We start from the raw sequence: 14,177 nt of genomic DNA, 5'->3' as shown, positions 1-14,177 counted from the left end.
ACTCATTACCTTGTTGGACATGGGGATAGGGTTATGGTTGGGTGTATGGGCACCTGATTATAATCCTAGTTATAGTTATGTTATTATTTATGTTTTTCTTACTGAGTCTGTCGACTCACAAATACTGTTTTCATGTGTAGGTAAGAGCAAGGCTAAGGTTGAGCAGTCGTGAGAGCGAGCGAATGAAGGTTGTACATGTCAGGGCGGTTAGGCATGGAGCGTACGATCTTTGGGATAGCTGGTTGTATATTGGTACGAGGTCTCCTACCCCATTTTTGACCATCTTGAATTCAATGGCTGCATCAGTTTTGGCATTTGAGCAATTGAAGGCAGCGTCCCAGGTTGATTGTCAACCTGGGTGCTGGGACCAGCTCCAAGTCAACTTGGGTGCTGGGCCCTATTTCTAGGGGCTCGAGATTGTTGTTTTCTCCCCAAGTTTCCTTGAATGTTCATTATATCTGATGATTGAAAAAATTCTAGGAACACATTTTTGTGAACTTGATCGAAAACAATCCAGGTTGACAATATATCATCCTAGGCGCTAGGCGCAGCACCAAGTGTTAACCTGGGCACTAGGTCCCCCTTTTGGCTCATTAAATGTTTTGTTTGGTCTCGAGAAATAGTTGAATCTCAATATTTTTTGAAAACGGTGAAGATTCTCAGAAGTATTCTTGAAAAACTCCATCTAAAGTGGCCTAGGTTGAAAAAATGTAAACATGGCCCTATTTTTGGCACCCATGAAGTGTTGTTTCTTCTCCGAAAGGACTTATTTTCCTATTTTTTATGAAGACAAAGAAGATCCAAAAGTCGGATTGTCGATCTGATATTCGGAAGGTGCCTAGATTGATAATTTGTCAACTTGGGCGCTAGGGTGCTCGGGGCCCTAGGGCACTAGGTGCTCAAAAATGAACTTGCTCTGATTCTGAATCTGATGCCTTAAATATGTCTGTGGTATGTATCTAGTTGATGTCCCATTGCAAGTGAAAAACCCATTTCTACTAAGACGGTCTCATAAACTAAACCCTAGTTGGGAATGTCAACATAGGAGTTGCCTGAAACCCTATGTGCCCAGGTTTGCTTCCAAGTTGTAGGTTCGTGTAATTTCAACTCTCGGGGCTTGGACTAGGTTGCTCCATGTATTGATGGTACGTAATACTGAAAGATAGTGAGTTTGATTCAAGTTATTGAAGTCTAAATTTCCATTGTAGAGTTCCCAAAATCAACTTGGGCTGAGGGCTAGGGACCCCTCCCAGACCGACTTGCTATGACTTGGGACTACTCAACTCCGAGATGTCATCTTTCTTGCCATGTGTCAGACATTGATGTCCACATCATCAGGGCTACTCTTGGTGTAAACAACTAATTAGTTTGATTGGATGTTGCGGATGTATTAGATTTTTGGACACCCGATCCAACATCCAATCTAATCCAATTGGATATTTGAAAAATAACATCCAATCTGATCCGATCACAATTAGATATCAAATATTTGACAGTCGATTATAATTGGAACGGTTGGTTGTAATAGGAACGATCGATTGTCATTGGATTAGATCAATTTATGCACACCCCTACATGCAAGACATAAAAAAAGTAGATGCTATGGGGCACCTTAAGGTGACAAACACCACAAGAGATAGCATACTCCTATTGATGTATTTTAATATCAGGTTTTATGTATTTTAATTTAATAAATGATATGAAAAATTGATAATCAGTAATAGGGTGCCACGTGGATGTAATGTGGGACACTTAGGTGGCGTTTGGTTGGGAGGAATGAAAATATAGGAATAGGAATGGGAATGAGAATTGGAATTAGAATGGAATGGAGTAAAATTTAAAATGCATAAAAAAATTTGATAAAAAAATTATTAAATTTTTTTTCAAATCTTGCATTGGAATGGTATTTCCTTTAATTTTAAAATAGAATAGTCATTCTACTAAAATGATGTAAAGGTCATTCTATTAGAATGGTATTCCAATGGTTTTAAATGCAACCAAATAAAGGAATAGAATGAAATTTTTTTCCAATCCATTCTATTTGATTTCATTACCTCCAACCAAACGATACTTTTTAAATACAAAATTGAAGTGGTCTAAAAGAAAGTCTAAACCGCGTCCTTTAGAAAACTATATCATTAAATTGTATTTTACGGTTAAATAATTATCAACTCAGCCGTCACTGAAATTACATTATTAGTTAATAATGATTTAACTAGTCTTCCTAACCCTGCTCCAATAAGACATATATTAGTCAAATATAGCTTGTAGATCTTGAAATTGATTAATATAGCTTATAAATAAATTAAGTGTTTTTCTCATAAGACAATATAAATGGGAACTCTACAACAATTAATATTTAGTTAGCTCCACCATACTCACATGATTTTGTGTTGCTTCTTTATATAAACACTCTACTTCAATCAAAGCTCAAAAGGTACAGAATTAATATTTGCTAGACATTTCAGAGTACATATTTACATATATAAATCATGGGTATATCATTATTATTACTTAAATTGGCCATTTTAGCCATAGCAGTTGCTCTAAATCTCATGCAGTTGAGTACAGCACAAACGACACACGTAGTTGGAGATGGCTTGGGTTATTGGTTGGTCCCTCCAGGAGGCCCAATCGCTTATCAAATTTGGGTCAAGTCTCAAACATTTGTCCTTGGTGATGTTCTTGGTGAGTATATAAATTCTCTAAATAATCAATCATGTATAATACTTTAATTCTTACCACATAAGTTACATAAGTAATTTCTAATGGGTATTTAGCAAAATAATCTAATTTTGTAATCATTATGCATAATAGCGCCTTGTTTTAATAATGTTTCGTAAAAATAACATTTTAGACACACACCCTTGTCGAAAATTCTCATGTTTATTTTCTTCTTATTTCAGCTTTAGCTGTTTAAATTTGGATTGCAATCCTAGCGAGTTGAGTCGGATGGTTGGACAGAAGGGTAGAGATTGTCCAAGTGAAGATGAAGCTCAAATCTTCTTTAATTTTGAATTAATTGTTTTAAGTTTATGAACAATTTAGTTTCAATTTTAGTTTGGGATTTTATTTCCTATTTCATATTTATGCAGACAATTCATTATGATATTTTTGAGAATTTTAATAAAGTTTTCTCTTTAAGAAATTTTCATTATGAATTGGGCTTTATGTTTACTTTATCTTGTGTATGCCAATACCAATACCAATTATATTTTATATTTATCATGTTTGTATGTGTTTGTGTTTTATTATTGATGCAAAATTTATGGTATATTATTCTATGCAAAGAGATAATACCACATAAACACTTAGAATTTAATTAAATTCAATGTTTATGAATAATTGTTAATTCTTAAACAATTATTAAGATTTTGTTTAATAAAAAGATCTTTTGATCTAATAGGGGTGGAAGAAGTTAAGAAGTAATATATGCAGTTCAACGATCTTTTATATCTATTAAACTTTAGACTATTCATAACTCCACAAGATCTCTATAATACTTAGGGGTGAAAGAAGCTATTGATATATGCAGTTTAAACATTTTTTCTTTGAACTCGAGATTATACTCAATACACCACAATATCTCTATGGCACACATATTTTGATTAGACATGGATATAGTATAATGAACAAATTAGCAATAGAAATTGATACCAATGAAGTTCTTGGACATAGTATCACAGTATCTTATTTAAGTGGGAGAATTTTAAAATTCTAGCCCATTATTATTTGGACGACACTAGTGATAGATTACTATGTTATGATAATGATAGGAACTTTAAATAAACTGAGAAAGTAAATATAACCATTCATATGGATAGAAATAACTTATCAGAATTATAAGGATAAGATAGAATTTTTGCAAAGTCTATTCGAAAGACTTAAGCAAAATCCCAAGTCCTTATGAAATATTTGTTGGGCTTTGTGCCCTAAATAAAACCAATTTTAATATAATCAGATTTACTAATTAATAAAGATCAGATATAACATTTTATGTTGCATGGTTCACATGATTTATTTCATGATTATATTTAGTGTATAAATTCTATTAAGTCCAGAACATATGTATTTGTTAATGATTATAGTGTTGTCAGCACAGTGAAATATAATCATATGTATATGTTCGAAAGTTTCAATTCCCTGATTTGTCAGTTCACTGGATTTAGACTGGCATGATAATCAGCGATAGGTATACTTACACCTTGGATAAGTGTTATGTTCTTTCCAGGGCATTGGCAAAGTTTACCAGTATCGGATGTATGGAGTATACATTGGAAGGGACCGATATTGAACTTTGATTAGATATGTTAAAGTTACTGTAATATCTATTCAATTCTGTAAAGTCCTTTTTTGGCAAGTTAATTGACAAAATAATTTTTTCTTTATGGTAAGATTCTTGTGCATTCATAACCGATTTCTTACCTTGTTTATTCGGTTTGTAGTTGCTCTTTTCCTTGTTAAGAAAGTTGCACTTTTCAGCTGAACTTTCCTTTGTTTGAAAACTTCTTAAAAGAGAAGCAATTCTCTTTTGGAAAGTTGTCGTTTTTAGGGAAACTTTGATTATTGCCTTTTCCTTATTGATTTCGATTGTATCTTGATACAATCAGAATATCTAATCTGTTTTTGGCAGGAATCAAGCATTCATAGAGGATCGGACCCGATTATAGCAAGTTTCCCGTTTCTGGTCTGATCTGTTGCGTCAGTATCAGAATCTGATGCTGCAGATCGTGTTTTCTTATGAAAGTTTTTGTACAGCTGTAGATTCGATCTTGTGACTGCCTCTAAGGTTTCTATGTTCTATAAATAGAGCCTAGAGAGCAGTCATTCGAATTAGCTCTTCCATTAATCATTTTTTGCACTTATCTTATTTGAGAGAAGAGAGTTTTTCTTTGTTTTGTGAGAGCCTAGTTGTTCATCTAGGACCTAGTTGTCTATTTCTGTTCTTACTCTGTCCTAGAGGTTGTGAAGAACTACTTGACTGAACAAGAGATTGGTCTTCGGGAGAAGACTTGATAAAGCCTTACTTCGGGAGGAAGTAAGCACTTGGTCTTCGGGAGAAGACTTGTTGAAGCCTTACTACGGGAGGAAGTAAGCACTCACACTTCAAAGACGAAGGGAGTTCGGGCTTGAAGGTGTTTTAAGAAGTCAGATTCATAAAGTGGATTACAAAGGATTGCGACAATACTTTAGAGGGAGTCTAAACTTGTTTAAGTCAATTGTCTTTGTAATTTTGATACTTTATTAATTGATTTCATTCTCTGGGCGTGGCCCCGTGGACTAGGAGTGTTCGGGAGAACACTGATACCACGTATAAATCTCTTGTGTCAAGTTATTTATTTTTCTGCAAATATTTTATATTCTGCCTGTTCTGTTTTGTCATTGCAAAACGAGTTTCTGCAGTAGCAGAATTACTTTTTACTTCTACAGACGCATACAGTTTTATATTTTCTTATATATAATTGACATTTGCAAAAATACGGTTTTTCAATTGGTATCAGAGCGGGACACTAAACTCTTAGTGTGGTCCTTTGAACGTTTTCTTGTGTTTTCGCAATATGTTTCCCTTTGCAGAAGGAACTTCTATTGTTCGCCCACCACTCCTCAATGATTCCAACTATCCTTATTGGAAGGTTAGAATGAGAGCCTTTATCAAGTCTCAAAATGAGAAAGCATGGAGGATGGTTCTTTCAGGATGGTCTCCTCCTGTTGTGGTAGATTCTGAAGGTAATTCTAAATTAAAATCTGAACTTGAATGGTCTACTGAAGATGATAATTTGTCTGCTTATAATAGCAAAGCTTTACATGCCATATTTAATGGAGTAGGTGAAGGTTATATTAAGCTTATATCTTCTTGTGAATCTGCTAAGGATGCTTGGCAGATCCTTCAAACTCAGTTTGAAGGAACATCTGATGTTAAGCGTTCTAGATATATTATGCTTCAGACCAAATTTGATGATCTTAGGATGTCAGATAATGAAACCCTAACTGAATTCTATGAAAAACTATCTGATATTGCTAATGAATATATTGCTCTTGGTGAAAAACTTGATGATTCTGTTCTTGTGAGAAAAATTGTTAGAGTTCTTCCAGAGAGGTGCGACACTAAACTTTTAGCAATGGAGGAGGCTAAAGACTTTAGCACAATGAAGGTGGAAGAATTAATGGGTTCTTTGCGCACTTTTGAATTGAATCAGCAAATCAAGCAGAAGGACAAACCCAAGTCCATTGCTGATAGAGGTAAAGGTATTGCTTTTAATGTTGCTGAAAAAGAAACTTCAGATGATGAAGAAGATGATGAAATGGATGTTTTAACAAAAAACTTTCAAAAATACATGAAAAGGATAAGTGACAAAAAGAATTTTCCAAAATTCTCCAAAGGTAATACTTTTTCAAAACCTTCAATGACTAACAAAAAGGGAATTCAGTGCAGGAAATGTGATGGTTTTGGACATATTCAATCTGAATGTGCAAATACACTGAAAAAGAATAAGAAAAGTTTCAATGTCACATGGAGTGACGATGAAACTGATAGTGATGAAGATATTTCTAAAAATGTTGCACTAACCTCAGTTTCTTCTAAGTTTGTTTGTGATTCACAGGTGAAAGAAAGATTGGTATGTTTGAATAATACCATTGAAAAAGAAAATTCTGATTCTGATTCTGATGAATCTGACATCTGTGAGGAGTCACTGGCTGAGTCTTACAAGGTTATGTATGAAAAATGGATACAGGTTACTTCTGAAAATAGATCATTGTCAAAAATAAATAAACAACTGTCTAATCAAACTGAATCTCTTGAATTGAAAATTAAAGAATTTGAGACTGATTTTTGTTTAAAAGATGAAGAAATTATTCTATTAAAGAAGGAACTTGAAAATTTCAAGAAAAATATTCAAATGCTTAACCCTGGATCTTCTATTTTTGAGGAAGTACAGAATGCAGGTCAAGAGGCTTTGCTGGTCTTGGATCAAATAGTACTGAAAGTTCTGGAAAAACAAAATTTGTGAAATCTAGTGTTCCAGTGAATTTACCTGCTTCTGCAAATTTAAGATCTGCTGCAGCAAAAATGTCGTCTACAGAATCAAAGTCTCCAGTAAGTTCAAAAAGGATAAGATCTCAGGTAAGAAAGTTTGTTCCAATCTATCATTTTTGTGGTATTAAAGGACATATCAGGCCTAAATGTTTCACGTTGCAAAATATGTTTAAAACAAATTATTTTGGTAATTTGAAATTTGTCAAAAGAAACATAGTGCTTTGAAACAAAAATGGATTGAAAAAGAAAAATGTCTAGCTGGTTTTTCTAATAAAAGTGTTGCTTCTCAAATGTGGTATTTTGACAGTGGTTGTTCTAGACATATGACAGGTGACAAGGATTTTTTAGTGAATATCAGACCAATGCAATGTGGTGAGGTCTCGTTTGGTAATGGTTTAACAGGAAATGTCATTGGTATGGGAACTCTCAATTTTGAAGGGTTACCAAGGTTGAAAAATGTTATGCTTGTTGAGGGACTAAAAGCTAATTTACTTAGCATTAGTCAGATTTGTAATCAAGGGTATACCGTCAATTTTGACAGTGATCATTGTTTTGTTCTTAACAGTGATAAACAATGCATTTTACAAGGGTTTAGATATGTCGATAATTGTTATACTCTCACATCTATTCTTACTTGTCATTCTGCATGTGAAAATACCAGTGCTGTATATATTTCTAAGAATCTTGTTCAACATTCTAGAACAAAACACATTGATATAAGTCATCACTTTATCAGGGAACTTGTTGAAAATAAATCTTTGCAATTAGAATATGCTGATACTGAAAAACAATTAGCTGATATTTTCACCAAGGCCCTAGACTCAAGTCACTTTGACTCCCTCAGAAAATCTTTGGGAGTTTGCATTGTCTAATCTCTCTTGTTTTTGTTTTTTTTACAATATTGTTAAGTTATTCTTTGCTTGCTTCTAATCTTTTTTCATTCTAATTTGACAAGTCATGTTTATGCTTTTGAATTATAAATAGTTAGGATCTCATTCTTCTCATACCTTTTGAGGTTGTGTTAAAAGGTTCATGTTACTCTTTATTTGTGTGTAAGATTAAAATAATGTACTTATATAGAGTTGAGCAATTTTTGTTTCAGTCTTGTCAGGCCCCTTGCTGGAATAGAGCTACCCATGCTGAGGTGTGAAAGCCATCTTTTGAGTAAGCTGGAACATTGTAATTAGCAATTATGATGAGGATGCACTACCATAGAAAAGGGCTACCTTCAGTATGGTGTGATAGCATACAGTTGCGGGATCAAATTGAAAAAGGCGAAAATAAAAAATCTTGCCAAGGACAATGATCCTATTTTCACTGCACACACTTATGTCTGACAAGTGTGTTCAAATTTGTAAGTCTCCTCTACTAAATTAAATTGAAAATCCTAGTTCACAATTTTTAGCAACATGCATATCTTTTTCCTCAACATCAATTAAGTATGATTTGTTCCTGAGATACTAATTAATTATTTTCTTTTGAAAGCATAATATGTATTTTATTTTGTCAATTTTTAATGATATTTGATTAAATTGCTTAGTTAGAATTTCTTATATTTATTGTACACATTTTATTTTCGGTTTTTTTAAAATAAAAATAAGAACAAAAAAAAGGAGGGAGGCGTGGTGATATGATTCATGGGCTAAGGAAATTTTGTGTTTAATTGGTAAGTATCAATATTTATTCTTCCTTGATTTATTTTGATATGTTTCCATTTAAAGATTGATCTTTTATATGGTAATGTGTTTTAATCTTGAAAGATTGTCTTATTTTTGGAAATTTTGTTGGTTATACTAGTTTCCTTTTATTTTGTTAAAAAAAAAGGGGAGGGAAAGGAGTTGCAAGTGAGTGGGTGGTTTCCTTTTTATTCATGGGCTGGTAGTTTCTCTTGTTAAGTTGGTTTCCTCTTTTGATCCTCTCTCACATGATTATATAAACCAACTTTCTTTGTTTTTTTTTTCATAACCTAGCTACCCGATTCCTATTTCTTTGTGTTCTTGCTTCTTTGTTTCTCATTCTTACTTTCAGAAATTCATGGCTAAAACTAAGAACCTAGGGCATCCAAGGAAAATGGTGGAATTCGAACAAGCTCCCTCAAATGCTCCTCTTGCTGCTCCAATCGTCTTGCTGCCATGGAGGAGGTTCAGCAAGAGATGTCCAAGCAGCTGTCCTCATTGATCAAGCTTTATGGGGCATAAGTTTTCTTTCTTGTTGTTTTTGTTGGACATATTTCTATATTTTCATTTCTTTTTGTCTTTGGCCCTTATAGATAAACAAAAAGGGGGAGTAATTGGGGTTTTAATTGTATACTCAACTGTTTAGGGGGAGTTGAGGTTTGTGTTTGTGTTCGTCGTCTTTGGTCAAAGTTAGCTTTTTATTTTGGTTTAATTTTGTACTTCTCAGGGGGAGTTTTTATGTTTGTTTAAGCTAACTTTGTTTTGTAGGTGTTTGTCAATTAATAATATTTTGATTATCTAAAGTGCCAAAGGGGGAGATTGTTAGGTCCTTTTTTGGCAATTTAGTTGTCAAAATATTTTTTAATTAATGTGCATATTTATTGAACATTCAATTTGTTTTTATCAACTCTGGACCCTTTTTTCAAGGGGAGTTGTGTTTGGTACTTGTGAACTATTTTGGTTTAAAAATTAGCATGTTCTTTAGTTATTGTTGGTTTTCGGTTGTGTTACTCAGGGGGAGTAGCTATTTGTTATGGCTAACTTTATCTTGCAGGTACTTTGTGTTAAAAATTATTTTGTTCATCTAAAGTGCCAAAGGGGGAGATTGTAAAGTCCTTTTTTGGCAAGTTAGTTGACAAAATAATTTTTTATTTATGGTAAGATTCTTGTGCATTCATAACCGATTTCTTACCTTGTTTATTCAGTTTGTAGTTGCTCTTTTCCTTGTTAGGGAAGTTGCACTTTTCAGCTAAACTTTCCTTTGTTTGAAAACTTCTTAAAAGAGAAGCAATTCTCTTTTAGAAAGTTGTCGTTTTTGAGAAACTTTGATTATTGCCTTTTCCTTATTGATTTCGATTGTATCTTGATACAATCAGAATATCTAATCTGTTTTTGGTAGGAATCAAGCATTGATAGAGGATCGGACCCGATTATAGCAAGTTTCCCGTTTCTGGTCTGATTTGCTGCGTCAGCATCAGAATCTGATGCTGCAGATCGTGTTTTCTTACGAAAGTTTTTGTACAGCTGTAGATTTGATCTTGTGACTGTCTCTAAGGTTTCTATGTTCTATAAATAGAGCCTAGAGAGCAGTCATTCGAATTAGCTCTTCCATTAATCATTTTTTGCACTTATCTTATTTGAGAGAAGAGAGTTTTTTTTGTTTTGTGAGAGCCTAGTTGTTCATCTAGGTTCTAGTTGGTCTATTTCTGTTCTTACTCTGTCCTAGAGGTTGTGAAGAACTACTTGACTGAATAAGAGATTGGTTTTCGGGAGAAGACTTGATAAAGCCTTACTTCGGGAGGAAGTAAGCACTTGGTCTTCGGGAGAAGACTTATTGAAGCCTTACTTCGGGAGGAAGTAAGCACTCACACTTCAAAGGCGAAGGGAGTTCGGGCTTGAAGGTGTTTCAAGAAGTCAGATTCATAAAGTAGATTACAAAGGATTGCGGCAATACTTTAGAGGGAGTCTAAACTTGTTTAAGTCAATTGTCTTTGTAATTTTGATACTTTATTAATTGATTTCATTCTCTGGGCGTGGCCCCGTGGACTAGGAGTGTTCGGGAGAACACTGATACCACGTATAAATCTCTTGTGTCAAGTTATTTATTTTTCTGCAAATATTTTATATTCTGCCTGTTCTGTTTTGTCATTGCAAAACGAGTTTCTGCAGTAGCAGAATTACTTTCTGCTTCTGCAGACGCATACAGTTTTATATTTTCTTATATATAATTGACATTTGCAAAAACACGGTTTTTCAAATTCAATATCACCTAGTTGATCTTAGATCAAATGATCTTAATCCTGATATGGTTAAGTTTGATCTCAAGAGTATTATACATGTTCTTTGATTTGTTAGTTAAGCCTACTTTTTGGTCAGGGTGATATGTACATTTTGGGAACATGATAGTGCAATTGAGTGGGAGTGCTAAACATAGATATGGAATCTATAGCTTCTATAGGTATTTAGAAGTGAAACGATAATTTCCTTCGAGCTTGCTAAATAGAGATAAATGATAGAACGTTCATTTTAGTGACTATATTAATTCACTAAAATATCATTTATAGGTGGCAAGTGTTTTAAGGATAAAATATATTGAAAGGGTGTAACAATAATTTTATCCCTATGCAATGTAGATCATCTATAGAGGATCATTGATTATTGGGATTATAACAATGGATAATTAATAGCGTATCTATATCGTGGAACATACAGAGCGTTCTATTTGACTAAGATTGCGATTCCAAGTTCTATGCGTGGATGCAACAAGGAATTAATAAGTCAATGAATTTACCTTGTAAGTTCTGGGTCTACTTATTGGAAGCTCAGTTATATAGGCCCATGGTCCCCATACTAGTTGAGACCATACTGCTTGTAAGACTCAGTTAATTGATTTTAGTTAATCAATTATAATTCTAAAATTAGACTATGTCTAGTTTATGAATTTTCACTAAGCAAGGGCAAAATTGTGAAGAAAAGAGATTCTAGGTTTTATTTGTTAATTAAGAGACTTTATATGTCTAATTAATAAATATATTAAATGACAATATTATTTAATAATTAATTTTTAGTTATTAAATAATTGGAATTGGCATTTAAGTGGTTAAATTGGAAAATTGGCATTTTTGAGAAAATGAGATGGAAAAAGAATAAAATGGCAAAATTGCAAAGTGGGGCCCAATAACATCCTATGGCCGGCCACACTAAGGAATTTACCATTTATTTTTCTATTATTTTAATGCTAGTTAAATCTAACGTAAACCTAGGTGGTTACCTATAAATAGGTAGTGATGGCTTCAAGAAAAAAATGATGCATCTCATTCCTTCAGAGAAAAATTCTAAGCTTTCTTTCCTATACACTAGCCGCCACTTTCCCTCTCTTTTCTTCTTCAATTATTCAGCCTTGAGTGATAGAGTGAGTGCTCACACACATCAAGTGGTATCTCAATCATAGTGTGGAAGACTGTGAAGAATCCAATCAACAAGAAGGAGAATCAGACTCAAGAAGGAGAGAAAGAGATCCAGGTTCAGATCTTGATAATGCTCTGCTACAGAAAGGAATCAAGGGCTAGAGATCTGAACGGAAGGAGTCATTATATTCCGCTGCACCCAATGTAAGGTTTCCTAAACTTTATATGTGTTTATTTCATTGTTTTAGAAATTCATATTAGGATGTTAATGAAACATACTTGTTAGTAAATCCAGATCCTGGTAAAAAATATTTCCAACAATATTTTACGGTATCTTTAATGATTACTTAATCTTAAGCAAGTATTTTACCTTTATGTTAATACTAGAATGCTATATTGATAGCTTAGTCTAGAAAGAACTTATAATTTCAGACTAAGACAATATGTCACAACAAGATGTCCCTGAGAACCAATAGTAAGAGGTTAAGTGTACACTTGTGTACGAACTTAACCAGACTCCTACTGTTGAGTAGGAGCCATCTAAGATGTAATCAAACAAGGAACATTAGGAAATAACAAGGAAGAATTTCTGAAAGTGACATATATGTTAGATGATATGGGTGTATATTAGAATCTTGTTATCTACACCGACTCAGAATATTCGAGATTGTGGTTACTCTGGGGGTGGAAAAATTATCCTAGAAGGATGTAAAAACCCATCTATAATAATTTAAGCTCCATCAGTGAAGCTATATAACTTAGTTGCTTTTGTAAAGCACTGAAAAGTTATTCAAACTAAAGAAAGTTCTTAACTGGTTTATCTCTATTCCATTTTGGATAGAATTAGAGATGTGTCTTCTGTATATTCAGATGCACTTAATAAGCAGTAAAGAATTCAGTATCCCTAGATGAGTAATGCATATAGAATATGATGTTGCATAATGTTTTATGAACACAAACGAAGTCATGGTGGTGAACGTAGTTGCTTACCACAGACTTACAGTTCCTGTAATTTAGGTTTAGTCAAGTACACTACACTTGATCTCGATATCAAGACAATGGATTAATTGAAATGCACTACTTATTTTATGTTAGTGCAAGTGGGAGTTTGTTAGGATTTTATGCCCTAAATAAAACCTATTTCAGTATAATTTGTTTTGTTATCAATAGAAGATTAGAATCATTTATGTTTACATGTAGTTTTCATGTTTATAGTTTAATGTATACAATTTCTGCTAAGTCCAGAACATATAATTATTCACAATTACAGTGATGTCAATACAGTGGAAGGTAATTGTGATTATATGCTTGAAAAGATAATGTCCTTGATTCATCGGTGCACTGAATTTACACTAATGTGATAGTCAGTGATAAAGCTTACTTACACATTGGATAAGTGTTATGTTCTTTCCTAACATTGGCAAAGTATGCTAGTATCAGATGTATGGAGTATACATTGGACTGGGACCAATATTGATCTTAGTAAAGATATTATAATCATATCGTTGTATCTTTCGAAGTCAATATCACTGGTTGATCTTATATCAAAAGATCTCAATCCTGACATGGTTAGGTTCGATCTCAAGAGTGTTTATTTGTGTTCTTTGAGTTGTTAGTTAAAGCCTACCATTTGGTTCTGGTCGAACGTATAATTTGGGAACATGATAGTACAATTGAGTGGGAGCGCTAAACATAGATATGGAATCTATAGCTTTTATCTTGACATAGACGTGAAATGATGATTTCTTTCGAGCTTGGCTTAATAGAGATAAAAGGAAGAGCTCTTATTTCAGTGATTATATTAGTTTACTGAAATATTATTTATAGGAAGCTAAGTGTTTTAAGGATAAAATACATTGAGGGGTAAAATGGTAAATTTATCCATACTCGGTGTAAATCATCTATAGAGGATCTTTGATTATTAAGATTAGAACGATGGTTAAAATTTTCATAGCGTATCTATATCATGGAACATATAGACCGTTCTATATAATTGAGAGTGCAATTCCAAATCTATAGTGGTGCAAGGAATTAATAAGTTAGAGAATTTACTTGGTA

General features: G+C 33.3%; 1 long non-coding RNA gene across 1 annotated transcript; it reads left to right on the top strand.

Annotated features, from left to right (window-relative positions):
- The first annotated feature begins 2,347 nt into the window (after positions 1 to 2,347).
- Positions 2,348 to 3,236, top strand: LOC115724476 (uncharacterized). The gene is made up of 2 exons (XR_004013198.2): positions 2,348 to 2,688; positions 2,907 to 3,236. It is a non-coding gene; the product is annotated as an uncharacterized LOC115724476 (long non-coding RNA).
- Positions 3,237 to 14,177: the final 10,941 nt, after the last annotated feature.

This window comes from Cannabis sativa, chromosome 6 (genome assembly GCF_029168945.1).
Source record: "Cannabis sativa cultivar Pink pepper isolate KNU-18-1 chromosome 6, ASM2916894v1, whole genome shotgun sequence".
In the NCBI taxonomy this organism is placed as follows: Eukaryota; Viridiplantae; Streptophyta; class Magnoliopsida; order Rosales; family Cannabaceae; genus Cannabis; species Cannabis sativa.
This window is presented reverse-complemented; position numbering and strand designations above follow the sequence as displayed.